We start from the raw sequence: 14,230 nt of genomic DNA, 5'->3' as shown, positions 1-14,230 counted from the left end.
TAAATAAAAGTTCAATAAGATATTAATACTTTGAAACAATATAGTTGATACTCATTTAGAAAAGGTTAAATCAACTAAAATTTTAATTTAATTTTAGTAAATTTAAAAAACTTTTCTCTACATACATACAATTTTAATTTTTAAAATAAGATAATAATATGTACATTCATATATATTCTTTTAAGTATTTTTTAAAAACTTATAATCAATATAATTTCCTAGTTTCTAAACTTTAAAAATCATATTAAAAATGGCATAAATTTTATTAGTAAGTCAAATGAAATTTTACTTTAATTTAAAAAATTAAAAAATCAAAAAATTAATTTAAAACACAATTTTCCTAAATAAGTATTTTATAACATAAATGTTATTAATATGAATTTGAAATTTAAATTTTATTGTATACAATATTTCTTTATATAAAATTTAAAATTGATATAATATTTTATACTTCAAACTTAAAAAGTCATATTAAAAAGTGTCATAAATCATATTGTGCAGCGAATTGTAATTCTTGCAAAGAACGCATTGTTTTGCATCTCTACAAAGAGAGAAAAAAAAATATTGAATTCCAATAACCTAAAATCTCGAGAAAAAAATCAAAATTAACACGGAGGCATAAGGTGCAGATTCTTCTTGGAGTGCATTTCCCCGTCCGATGCAATAGGAGGAACAAGAAATTTGAGTCTTTCAAGAAATCCTTTTTAATATTACCTTAACATTTAATTTTATGGAAAAATATTTATTATTTAAATAAAATGATTAAGAATGTCTGATTTTCTCATTAGAACCTCTTAACATTACATGTAGCTGAGAGGTTGCTAATGCTATCAGCGAGCAAAACATCACATCCTCTCAAGTCTAAGTGCTGCAGCTGAGACAGGTTGCCAATGCTATCAGGGAGCTCATTTAAACTCGAACAGTGAGTCAAGTCTAAGTGCTGCAGCTGAGACAGGTTGCCAATGCTATCAGGGAGCTCATTTAAACTCGAACAGTGAGTCAAGTCTAAGTGCTGCAGCTGAGACAGGTTGCCAATGCTATCAGGGAGCTCATTTAAACTCGAACAGTGAGTCAAGTCTAAGTGCTGCAGCTGAGACAGGTTGCCAATGCTATCAAGGAGCTCATTTAAACTCGAACAGTGAGTCAAGTCTAAGTGCTGCAGCTGAGACAGGTTGCCAATACTATCAGGGAGCTCATTTAAACACCTATACTCAGTCAAGTTTAAGTGCTGCAGCTGAGACAGGTTGCCAATGCTATCAGGGAGCTCATTTAAACTCGAACACTGAGTCAAGTCTAAGTGCTGCAGCTGAGACAGGTGGCCAATGCTATCAGGGAGCTCATTTAAACTCGAACACTGAGTCAAGTCTAAGTGCTGCAGCTGAGACAGGTTGCCAATGCTATCAAGGAGCTCATTTAAACTCGAACACTGAGTCAAGTCTAAGTGCTGCAGCTGAGACAGGTTGCCAATGCTATCAGGGAGCTCATTCAAACTCGAACAGTGAAACAAGTCTAAGTGCTGCAGCTGAGACAGGTTGCCAATGCCATCAGGGAGCTCATTTAAACTCCAACACCGAGTCAAGTCTAAGTGCTGCAGCTATGACAGGTTGCCAATGCTATCAGGGAGCTCATTTAAATTCGAACACCGAGTCAAGTCTAAGTGCTGCAGCTGAGACAGGTTGCCAATGCTATCAGGGAGCTCATTGAATCTCGAACACTCAATCAAGTCTAAGTGCTGCAGCTGAGACAGGTTGCCAATGCCATCAGGGAGCTCATTTAATCTCCAACAGTGAGTCAAGTCTAAGTGCTGCAGCTGAGACAGGTTGCCAATGCTATCAGGGAGCTCATTTAATCTCCAACAGTGAGTCAAGTCTAAGTGCTGCAGCTGAGACAGGTTGCCAATGCTATCAGGGAGCTCATTTAAACTCGAACAGTAAGTCAAGTCTAAGTGCTGCAGCTGAGACAGGTTGCCAATGCTATCAGGGAGCTCATTTAAACTCCAACACCGAGTCAAGTCTAAGTGCTGCAGCTGTGACAGGTTGCCAATGCTATCAGGGAGCTCATCTAAATTCAAACACCGAGTCAAGTCTAAGTGCTGCAGCTGAGACAGGTTGCCAATGCTATCAGGGAGCTCATTTAATCTCGAACACTCAATCAAGTCTAAGTGCTGCAGCTGAGACAGGTTGCCAATGCCATCAGGGAGCTCATTTAATCTCCAACACTCTCTCAAGTGTAAGTGCTGCAGCTGAGACAGGCTGCCAATGCTATCATGGAGCTTCTTTGAAGTTTCACAATGTGTCAACTCCAAGTGCTGAAGTTGCTGTACACCAGGAAGTGAAAATAGCGGGGACATAGACCTGATGTTGCTTTCTGTTAGTTGCATAATCTTCAATTGCTTAATGTTGCCCACAGAGCTGGAGTCATCTTTCTTCCTTAGTGCTCTATACGAATTCCTTATTTTTGTAAGGATCTTATTTATTGCAAAGGTGCAATTTTCTATCCTTAACCATATCAAATTTGGAAAAAACATGTCTCGCGTGTCTTTAATGCGCATATCCTGCAGATGAAGGTAGCGAATACCCGATCTGTACAACATTTCATGCCTCTGTAGATTGCTTCCTTTGAGCCGTAGGCGAGAGACATTGTTATTGTTGGATAGAGTGCTTAAATGGGAAGCCTTCCATAGTCTGGTACCTTGTTTTTCTTCTTCTGCAATGCTTCGCCCTAAATCTCGCAAATGGTCATGCATATCAAATGCACCTTTATCATTAATCTTTATTAGCAACTTCATTGAAAGATTAGATACAGCACTCTCTACTTTGGTGTACAAGGATTTCCAGAAGATAATGGGGAAGCTTTTTTGTTCTCCAATGAAGAAGCAAGCTATGTCGATAAATATTTCCTTTTCATCATCATTAAGAGCACTATAACTGATATAGAGTGTTTTGTGGATTTCTGGGTCGTTTGTAATATTTTGCAAAGCTTCCCTCCAGCAACCTTCGTTATCTTGCTTATCATACAAGAAGGATCCAATTACTTCTAATGAAAGAGGATGCCCCTTACAAGCCTCCACTATTTGTTTGGATAGATCTTTGTACTTGGGAATCGGGGATGCTTTGAGAAAAGCGTGCCAACAAAATAACTGAAGGCTTTCATTTATCTCCAACCCAATCATTTCGTGGATGCATTCAGATGGCACTTGAACAGCATTGCGAATGTGTTTGTCTCTTGTGGTTATGATAACTCTACTGCCAGGGCCCAGCCAATCCCCAACAAGAGCATTCAATTGTCCAATGGCATCCACGTCATCCAAAATTAGCAGCACACGTTTTCCTTTCAAGCGATCTTTGAACAGAGATATGCCCTCGTCAACATTGTATACTGTTCCAGCATAATTGATTAACTCTTCAAGAATCTGCTTCTGCAAATTTGTAAGGTCTCTGGCGTCTGCAGCACTGGCGCGCACATTAGCTACAAAGGAAGCAGCTTCAAATTCTGTATAAAGTTGATTGTATAGGGCCTTGGCAACTGTGGTTTTGACAATACCACCAATACCCCATATTCCAAATTTAACCACCTCATCCACCGAGTTCAGATTTAATTTGTGAATGAGAAGATTCTTGACGCCGTCCAATCCCACTGGATGCTTGGCAACTTGTAGCGGCACTCTGTCGAATGTCTTCATCAGGTCATTCACTACTGTCTTTACCAGCCATGCTTTGGAGCTGCATTCGATGCAATTTTTCAAAACATTTCTACATATATATTTGAAATATTGTTTATATGAATGGAATTTATTTGTTTAAATAAAAAATATTTATAAGACTTAAGTATATTTCTCACACTGAATTCCAATTAATTTCTCAAACAAAAAAATTCCAATCACTTTATCCGATTTAAAAAAAATCCATTTACATTCATTTTTATTTTATTTATGAAGTAACTCCAAATCAAAGTATGATGTTTCCCTTGGAAGAGGCAAGTTTCTAAGTTTATTAAGGGCAGTAGTATATCATTGAGTCCCTAACATTCCATTTTGTATTGATCTTTGGCATCTTCGATTGAGTTATTTTGCAGGAAGCAATTTCGCAGGGATTTCACATCTCAGAATTTGCAACAGAGCTTGATTACATGCACATCTTGGCAAGGACATGCTGGAAGCAGTGATTAAATCCATCGATAGTTTCTTTTTCCCTTTTTAAATTTATTTCCATCCTATGGCCTCTCGCCCAGTTTACTCTATACAAATTGATTTAAGCTAAGTTATTGCCCTGCTAATGGAGCATAGATTTCTTTTAAATTTTTTATAATAGGTGGCTTGGCTACATTATTTCAACAAGCAAACTCGAAGGAAAATCATTTCAAAGGGAAGGAAAAAGCATATTCGATTCTTAATTTATAATGAATTGATTCTTTTTTGAATGAATCATTTCGAAGGAAGGAGAAAGTATATTTGATTCTTAATTTATAATGAATTCATTCTTCTCAATAAAGAAGATAGAGTTAAAAAATTATATTAGATATGAAATTGATTGTAATATTATAAATACAAATTTGTTTTGTTTTACTATTTACTCAATTATTATTTTTGTGTTAATATGTTATCTATTGAACTTTTATTTCAAGAATTTTTTAATTTTTTTATAAGACTAATAAATAAATAATATAATATAATAACTTTAATATATTTTATCTTATTTATAAATTATTATTTTATATGTTATTTGATTTTGATTAGTTAATTAAATATCATTTAAATAAAAAATATTTTTCAAATTAATAAAAGTATAATATTTAATTGTCTCATTACCAGCCTCTCACAAAATTTCCTTTTCTATATATTTTAGTTTAACAAGTTCTATAAAATTAAATTATTTAAAAAATATAACAATCATCTATTTTAACAAATCCATCCTTTACATGCGTACATACATACATACATACATAGATAAAATAAGACACGAGTACCATTTATTTTACTATTTACTCAACTATCGTGTTTGTTTTAATAGATAGAATATTACATTTTAATACATAACAATTTCAAATTAATGATTACCTTTCAAAATTATATATATATATATATATATAATCGTTCTTTGAAGAAATAAATTTTTAATTTTTAATTAATTGTTTTTTAAAATATGTAAATAAATTTAAATATTCATATATAGAAAAATATAGGTCATATTTGAACATAATTATGTCATTAATTAGGTATTCATGAAATGAAATAGCTTTTTTAAAATATCGAAAAGCAAACAGAGAGTAAGGCATGTTCGTTACTCACCCTTGAGTTAGATCCCTTGACCAGCCTGAACGAGAACAGATCTCGTCAAGAGCATCCTTCCACCCCTCTACCTCTTCTCTTGGGTGTCGATCTGGATGGCCGTAATATTTGGTAAATGCTTGCTTGTAGGGACTGGACTCATTTAGAGGATATCTAACATGAGTTGGATCTACATCATAAAACAGAGGGATTATCAAGTCAGGGGTGCTCAACATTGTAGCGGCCTCCTTGAGACACCAAGCACTGTCTGCATAGCCCTTGGAAAATATAGGAATGCGTATGATACTGCTCCCTATTGCTCTTTCCAGGGTCTCCCCAATGATTTCTCCCTTTTCCAGCTTCTCGCTGTCTAAGAAGACGTTCAGTCCTGCTGTGGAGAGAGCTTCGTAGAGATCCTTGACCAGAGTATTTCTGACATCTGGTCCCCTGAAACTCAGAAACACATGATACCTCTTATTACTTTGTAGGGCAAGTTTAGCTGTGGGAGGTTCGTATGATCTGAGAAAGGCAGGCGTTGAAGTAGAAGTAGAAGTAGAAGGGGCTAGTTGTTGAAGGTGTGAGCTAGAAGTAGAAGCAGAAGTAGATGCCATGATATCGGATTGAACTTACGACAGAGAGAGAAAAAGATGAATGAAAAATACACTTGTTGAGCAAGTGAGGAGGTTAAGCGCAAAGCTTATAAAAGAGGAGAAGCGTAGATTGCGTGTATCCATTTGACGGAGTCTGAGCAGTTGTGTAGGGCGGAAGGAGTGGAGAAGGTAGGTTGTGAGAGGGCGAAACTGACCTTCCCTCCTCGGACATCTCACCTGCTCCCTGCTTCGTCAATCTTTTTGTCTTCTACATATTTTCTAAGGGAAAGTATGGGGTTCTACGAAAGAAGGAATCTTTTGTTTAACTATTTTATTTTATTTAGAAATTTGTCTTCCTATTATTAATAATTATGGTCAGTGAGCTTATTATTATTAAAATGTAAATAGCATTAAAAAAAAGGTAAGTGGTGACAAATTCAACCAGAAGCGTTGAACAACTTGAAAGTGGAAGACATAAATAATGACACGTCACAGTCTTAATTATTGCAGATGTCGTTTCTAAAATTATTGCGAGATTGAAAATGATTCTAACTTCCTCTATGGTCGGCCATGATTGTGACAAGCGCAAACTACGAAATGGGAAACGAGATGTTACGTGATTCCCTATGAGATGTTAAGAGAATCCTCCTTGCTCATTCAAACACCTCAGACGCTTTTAACCTCTTCTTCTTCGTTCTTTTGTCCTCTTCATATTTTACCATTTTGTAAGGGTCCCAGTTCTGAAGGAAAAGTACGTGGTCCATGGAAAAGTATAAATTATTTTATAGTCTTCCAAGGTAGGTTAATTAGAGTAAAAATGTAAAGAATCAATGTATAAACTTTTGTTTTTTCTTTAAATGTATTAAAATTCAATTTAATAATTTCACATGACTTAATTCTCATTCATGAGTTTATTTGTCAAAATTCATGCTAATCATATTTTCCTTTATCCTTTCACATTTACAACATACTCTTGTGACAACATCATGTAACTAATTACGAAGTTAATGTTCCACACACTAAAAGGGCACATAAGAGGACATTGATTCATCCCTCTTTAATTTGTAGTTTTCATAAGATGTGAAGCAAGATGTTTTGTTGATCACTTTTCTTGTTGGCAATGATTTTTTCTTCCTCTTCAAGTTTTGAATGATAAACTGCATGACAACATCATGACAACCACAATGTAGGTTGGATAATAATTTGACATAATATATTCTTGCAATAGTATAATAGAGAGTGCACATAATTATAACATAATTATTAAATTACAATAATATGTATAACTAATTCAAACCTTAATAATAACCTTAATTCTAACTTTAACATAATTTGTACCCTAACCCAAATTTTTAACCTAATTCTAACTCTAAATCTAACATTAAATACAACCATAATCCTATTAAATACAACTATAATCCTATTTTTTTAATTTTAACCTAGTTTTGAATCTAACTCGAAGCCTACATGCAATCTTAAGTTAGAAATAATTTAAACTTTTTTTAACCCTAACCTTAACCCTTATTCTAACATGGACTCTTATAATAAACCTAATTTTAATCCATCATTATTATAATTATTTTAGAATTACAATAATAAATAAGAATTAAGATTAAAGTTATAATATAATTAAGAAATATAAATTAAATTATAATCATTTATTTAAATTATAACTATAAAATTAATAATAATTTTTATTTCGATTAATAATTATTTAATGAAAATTTTAATAAATTAATAGAATTATAATAATAAATAAGAATCAAGATTAAAGTTATAATATAATTAAGAAATATAAATTAAATTATAATCATTTATTTAAATTATAACTATAAAATTAATAATAATTTTTATTTCGATTAATAATTATTTAATGAAAATTTTAATAAATTAATAGAATTATAATAATAAATAAGAATCAAGATTAAAGTTATAATATAATTAAGAAATATAAATTAAATTATAATCATTTATTTAAATTATAACTATAAAATTAATAATAATTTTTATTTCAATTAATAATTATTTAATGAAAATTCTAATAAATTAATAGAATTATAATAATAAATAAGAATCAAGATAAAAGTTATAATATAATTAAGAAATATAAATTAAATTATAATCATTTATTTAAATTATAACTATAAAATTAATAGTAATTTTTATTTTGATTAATAATTATTTAATGAAAATATTAATATAGTTATTAATAATAGAATTATAATAATAAATAAGAATTAAGATTAAAGTTATAATATAATTAATAATTATAAATTAATTTATAATCATTTATTTAAATTATAACTATAAAATTAATAATAATCATGATTTCAATTAATAGTTATTTAATAAAAAACTGAATATAATTATTAATAATAGTTTTATTATTATTATATTTTGGGTAATAATATTGTTAATAAATTATTTATAATAATATATTAATATTTATACAATATTTTACACTATATTATTGCATTATATAAATTTAATATTATATGATAAGGATATGTAATATTATATTTCATCTCTGTTATAAATATAATTTATATTATAATTAAACATGTTAATAATATTGATCAATAATATGCATAATATTAAATTATTTATTCACACCTTAATCTCAAACCTTAATCATAAATTTTCTTATATTTTAATAATTTATATATTTAACCTTACTAATATAATGTTATATATAATTTTATTATTCATTTATTATATATAATTAACATGTTTGATTTTGATTTCTTTTATTATAAAAATGGATTTAATTTTAATTTAATTATTTTAATTATATTATTGTATATATATAATTAAATATATTTATAATATATGTAATATTAAATATTTATTCATCTTTTATCTAATATTTAATTTAATTATATACTATATTGAAAATATATATTAATATATTTATCAAAGATATATATTTATATTATCAAATTTTATGAGGATAACTAAATCTTTTAAAGATTTAAAGATTAAGATTAAAATTTAAATAATTTGAAAAGAAAATTAAAGCATACTAAACATTCTTTAACGACCTGAAAATTTGCCAAAAAAAATTCATTTAGAATGTGGATCCCACAATCTGGTAATAAGATTCAATCATTTGAGCCAATTACATTCAAGAAAAACAATTTCTGTAATTGGAAAACTTAAAAATCTTGCATCTTAACTATTTAAAAATTTAAAAACATAATTGAATGAAAAAATTCATAAATATGATTGGTAGAAAAGCAATTGAATAGTCACAAGATAATGAAAATAGGGCTCAATCGATTGCAATAGTACTAGCCTAACGACAAGTACTAAAAAGTACTAAAAAGTATATATTCCAGTATCAAAAGTAATAGAAGGTGATGACATGTATATACATGCGCTCACTCACTTTATTGAGAAACTAGAAGAGTGGTAGAGAAATAGACTGGGATATGTAATGATACCATAAAAAAACCACCATAATAAACACTAAACATGTTCCAAAGAATCAAATCATTGATGTAACTATAATTATAACATTAAGAATCTATATTCTATATTGACCACTATATGCCAATAAAAGTATCATCAACTACTATATGATCTCCATAAGTTGAAACATTTCACTAGAGAGCACCATTTCATGGACAACATCTCCACTGAGACATGTAGTGTCCTTCTTTGATTTATCTTTCTTTTGGTACATCGATAGACTATATTGCTATAGCTTAGAATACTTTGAGATACTTTTGGTGGATGTTTATGGATTTTACGTAGGATTTGGATGCTTTATTATGGATTTTGGACATATTATTATGCATTTGATACTATTATTTCATGTGGATGATGCAATTATGGATTGGTATATGGGTTATTATGATGATAGGTGCTCATTTGATCATTGATATGTATCTCTTTCTATGTGTTGTTTATATTCTTTTATGACGAGTTGAGGATATTTTATGATTAGCTAACCCTATTTCACGATATGAGATTTAGTATGATATTTCTTGATTGTTTAAGAGTGTCTTCTATTGTCTTCGTGATAGGGACGATAACACATCACTCATTGTGAGCAGGATGTGCCATTGCAATTCTCTATCAGTTGCTTGTATTATATATCGTATATGTTTTATCGTGGCTTTGTGAAGGCAAGAATTGCAAGTACCAAATTGTCTCCACCTGAATTCACAGATCTGTGTGTGTCTTATCCAAATGTAAATTTGATCAAAGATGAAATTAAATCCCATACTACACTCTAGATTTGAGATTGATTACCCTTGTCGGTTTAGAGTCTTGGCATGAGTTGTAGTTAGTGTGTAATGCTTTCTTGGATTATTTTTATGGTGGATTACTTTGTGTAGTTTGGTTAATTATTAATTATTTTATTAAATTGATTTATATAGTTTAATAACATTCGTTAAATTAAAATAAAAGATTAATACAGTTTATAATAATTAATTAAATAGATAGTTGGTATAATATGTTTTTATATTCGAGATCAGATACAAATATGCTCATATCGAGCCACCACAACCATGCCACTAACACTAGCTTATTTCAAGCAACCACACTAGAATCAACCTATACTAGCTCATTTCGAGCAACCACACTAGAATCACAACTTTGAATTCCATAGTAGATGTCCCTTTGGGATTTGAACTTTGATCTCCACAATGAGAACTCAATGCTTTAACCAATAGAACACAACTCCTTGGACATAGTTGGTGTACATACCTAAAATTGTCATGTCTAATTAGATAAATATCTTTATTTATTTAATTATTTTAAGCCTACTTCTTCTATTAATTGAATAAATCTTTATTTATTTAATTAATTCATTAATCCTCTTCTAAGTCTTTTCTCATTTAAATAAATACTTTTATTTATTTAAATTATCCTTTTCCTAAATTAAATAAATACTTTTATTTATTTAATTGATCTCATTTCTCCAATTAATTAAATAAATCTTTATTTATTTAATTAATTCATTAGCCTTTTCCACCCATGACACATGTCATTCATCTCTTAGTTCCTACACTACCTACCCTCTCATTATTTTCTTATTTTCTCTACCTACCCTCTAATCCTAGCCGACTATTTATCTTTTACACCTCTCAATCTTATCCCTTCATTTCTTATAGTGTCTTCTATATAAGGAGATGCTTCCTTCATTATCAACCCTAATCAGCTAATTATTCTTTTCAAATACGATTTCAAATTTTCATATGCGATCGAGCCTACTTACAACCACATTTATGTTCTTTGTTGAGCTCTTGTGCACACATAAAATATGAGAGCAAATATATCAAGCAAGATCAATGGAGATAGGAAGAATGGAGATCCAAACCCTATTGGACATGTGATGGTATAATCTTTGTGATTTCATTTGATTTACATTTGTCTTAGGTAATCTTCATATGTTATGGTAGATCTTTGTTGTTGTTAGGCTAAGGTTTTGTGGTTGAATTCATTTAGTCTTTCAATATTGTTGTTTCCATTTTTACCATAAAAATTTTGGCACGCCCAGTGGGACATAGATTTTTGTTAGATCTATGTTTTTTTTTGCAGAGTTTTTTAACTCTATATTGTGGTTTTGTAAAACAATTTGGAGAATAACCTTGTGCAGCTAGGGTTTTGGACACAAAATCAAGATCTTGTAGAGATTTGATTTGATCTCACAAATGGCTTAGGATTTTTGCACCAAATTTTGTTGGCAGGTTGAAGACAGTATCAAGAGATCTCAATCCAAAATTCAGAATTTTTGGAGCACATTTGTATTTTCCATGAAAATTAATTTTGAGAGAAAATGAGAGAATTTGTCGGATTTTCTTACATTTTTGGAAATCTCTCAAAATTATACATAGGATCTGTTCTTTGTGATTTTAGTTTTGATGTAAAATATTTCCTAAGAAATCGGATCTTTAAAAATTAGGGGTTTTCATTATTTTGATCAGATCTCACAAATGGCTTTGCATTTTGGTATCAATTTTTTCTTGCATGTCAAAAATATTATTAGAGGTGCTTAGTGAAAAAATAAGATGTTTTTGGAGCATATTTGAATTTTATGTATTTTCATAAAAAATTAATTTTGAGAGAAAATGAGCGAATATTTTGGATTTTCTTACATTTTTTTTTGTATTAAGCATCAAAAAATCATTAGTTACAAAAATTTGAGGGTCTTGGCTGGAGAAATCACAACCAGCTAAAGAGTAAAAATATAGAGTGTAGATAGAACCATGTCAGGCGGGATCGCGAGACATAATATAAGACCATATACATAGGATGGAGCTGAATTAAAAAATTACACAAAAATGAGAGCCATAGAAAAATGAAACATAGATTATACAACTAGCTAAACAAAAAGGAGGAGCCAAGATCCTTGTTGATGCCCATGGGGGGGAGCCATGCAGTCCAACCTAGCTCCCCCTCACACCAGACCAACACATTTCCTTCAGCAAACTAATCTTGGAAGGGGTGGGAAGGTAGTCCTTCCAACTCCAACTCAATAAAGTCCTCTCTCTATTGCCTTGCCTCCATCTCCTGCATAAATCTCATCAGCCCCTGCTCAAAGTGTGTCTTGTTGCTTCCCATACAATCCCAGGTGAATCCATGTGAGAGCTCTCAAATGAATACCAGATTTGTTCCATTCTTCAACCATCTATCAAATTTGTCTTCATCCAATTGTAGGACCACCGTGACCTACATAGCAACAAGGTAGTAGTTGAGTCTCCTAAGAGACTCAGTGAGGTTTCTACCCTTTCCATTAAACACATCATCATTCCTATATTTCAAAATTATCCAAAGAATTTCCAAGGAGAGAGAAGAACAAAAAAGATTAGCATATTTCTTGCCACCTCTAGCATAACCAAGTACCATCTCTTCAATAGAAAAATAGTTGTTATTAACAAAGATACCAAACAGATTTCAGACTTCTTTGGCAAAATCACATTCAAATAAAATATGAGACACAGATTCAGGGACACGGCATAGTTTACATAGTAGGGGGTCATCGTTGTTATCTTTAAGTGGCATTTTATGCAATAGGAGTCTCCAAGCAAAAAATTTCTTTTTTGGCTCAGTCGGGTTAAACCAGAATCTCGAGAGGCTAGCATACCATTTTTTTGGGTCCTAGGAGAGGCTCTAGGTGTTGTTAAGGTGGGAAAGAATATCCACAGAGTTAGTAAGGGTAGAGTAGAACATTTTGGCCTTAGTTAGCAGGAGGGGGGAGCCATCTATCCAGTAGAGGGAGGCTATTGGGGAGAGTGAGGAGGGGGAAGGAGAGGAGAGGATGGGAGCAAGTGCAGATTTGAGGATATTGTAGGTTCTGATTTGGGAGAGGGGGAGGTTAAATTTGGAACTCAGGGCCTCCCAAGAGATCAAGATATCATCTTTCAGAATGTGTTCAAATGTGACCAGTCCTAGGTTGTGCCATTTCAGGGTAGAGCATCCTTGAAGACAAGCCAACTGTTTCCCATTGTGAAGAGTATTCCACCATATAGACCTTCCCAAATTGAGAGAACCCTTCTTATCCATAATGCTCCTCTTGCTGACGAATTGTCTAAGATGGTTCCAAGCCTTCCATATAGACTTGAAGACTTCTGATCCCACATAGGAGACCTCAAAGTTTCTAGCAATCGGGTCTCCCATGGGTAGGTTCTTCCATTTTTTTGTCATTTTTGGGGTGGAGCATTGAATATTGTGTCTAACAAGCACTTTCCAAGGTTCATGCCCAACAAGGGCTTTACAAATCCATTTTGCAGCTAGTTCAATTCTTTGAATTTGAGACCTTTGATGCCCATACCTCCCTACATCTTAGATCTGACACACCAATCCCATTTGACAACATGTTGTTTCCTGTTACCCTTCCCATCTGACCAAAGGAAATTCCTGATTTGTTTTTGTATATAGTTGAATTGGTAGTTGCTAAATAGCTAGGCTGAAGAGTAGTATATGTTATATGAGGATAATATTTTCTGACAGACCTTGAAGCGACCTGCTAGGGAGAGAAAGTTCTAGTTCAATTTAGTGATCTTTTTATCCACCTTATTCCTGAACCACTCCCACATCTCTTTCAAATTCGAGGAAACAGAGAAAGGAATACCCAAGTATCTGATGATAGTGTTCGGTCCTCCCCACTTTAGATCAAACTTAGACATACAGATAGGAGGGGAATCTGTCCAACCTAGCAAGGTAGATTTATGGAGAGCAATTATACTGCCTGAGGCTTTATATAAAATTTCAATGTTATGGAGAAGAGAGGATAAGTTTTCCTCATCCAGGGTGAACAAAATAGCTGTGTCATCTACAAACCGAACATTGATAATTTTTTCTTTACTAGGGAGGGAAATTCCTTTGACCCTAGGAGATAAACTATAATCTTTTAGGACATAGT

General features: G+C 31.8%; 1 pseudogene; it reads right to left on the bottom strand.

Annotated features, from left to right (window-relative positions):
- Positions 1-554: 554 nt before the first annotated feature.
- LOC131052406 (disease resistance protein RPV1-like) lies at positions 555-6,724 on the bottom strand (annotated as a pseudogene).
- Positions 6,725-14,230: the final 7,506 nt, after the last annotated feature.

Source organism: Cryptomeria japonica, chromosome 6, assembly GCF_030272615.1.
Source record: "Cryptomeria japonica chromosome 6, Sugi_1.0, whole genome shotgun sequence".
NCBI lineage: Eukaryota > Viridiplantae > Streptophyta > Pinopsida > Cupressales > Cupressaceae > Cryptomeria > Cryptomeria japonica.
The sequence above is the reverse complement of the archived record's forward strand: the minus strand, read 5'-3'. Positions and strand labels throughout refer to the sequence as shown.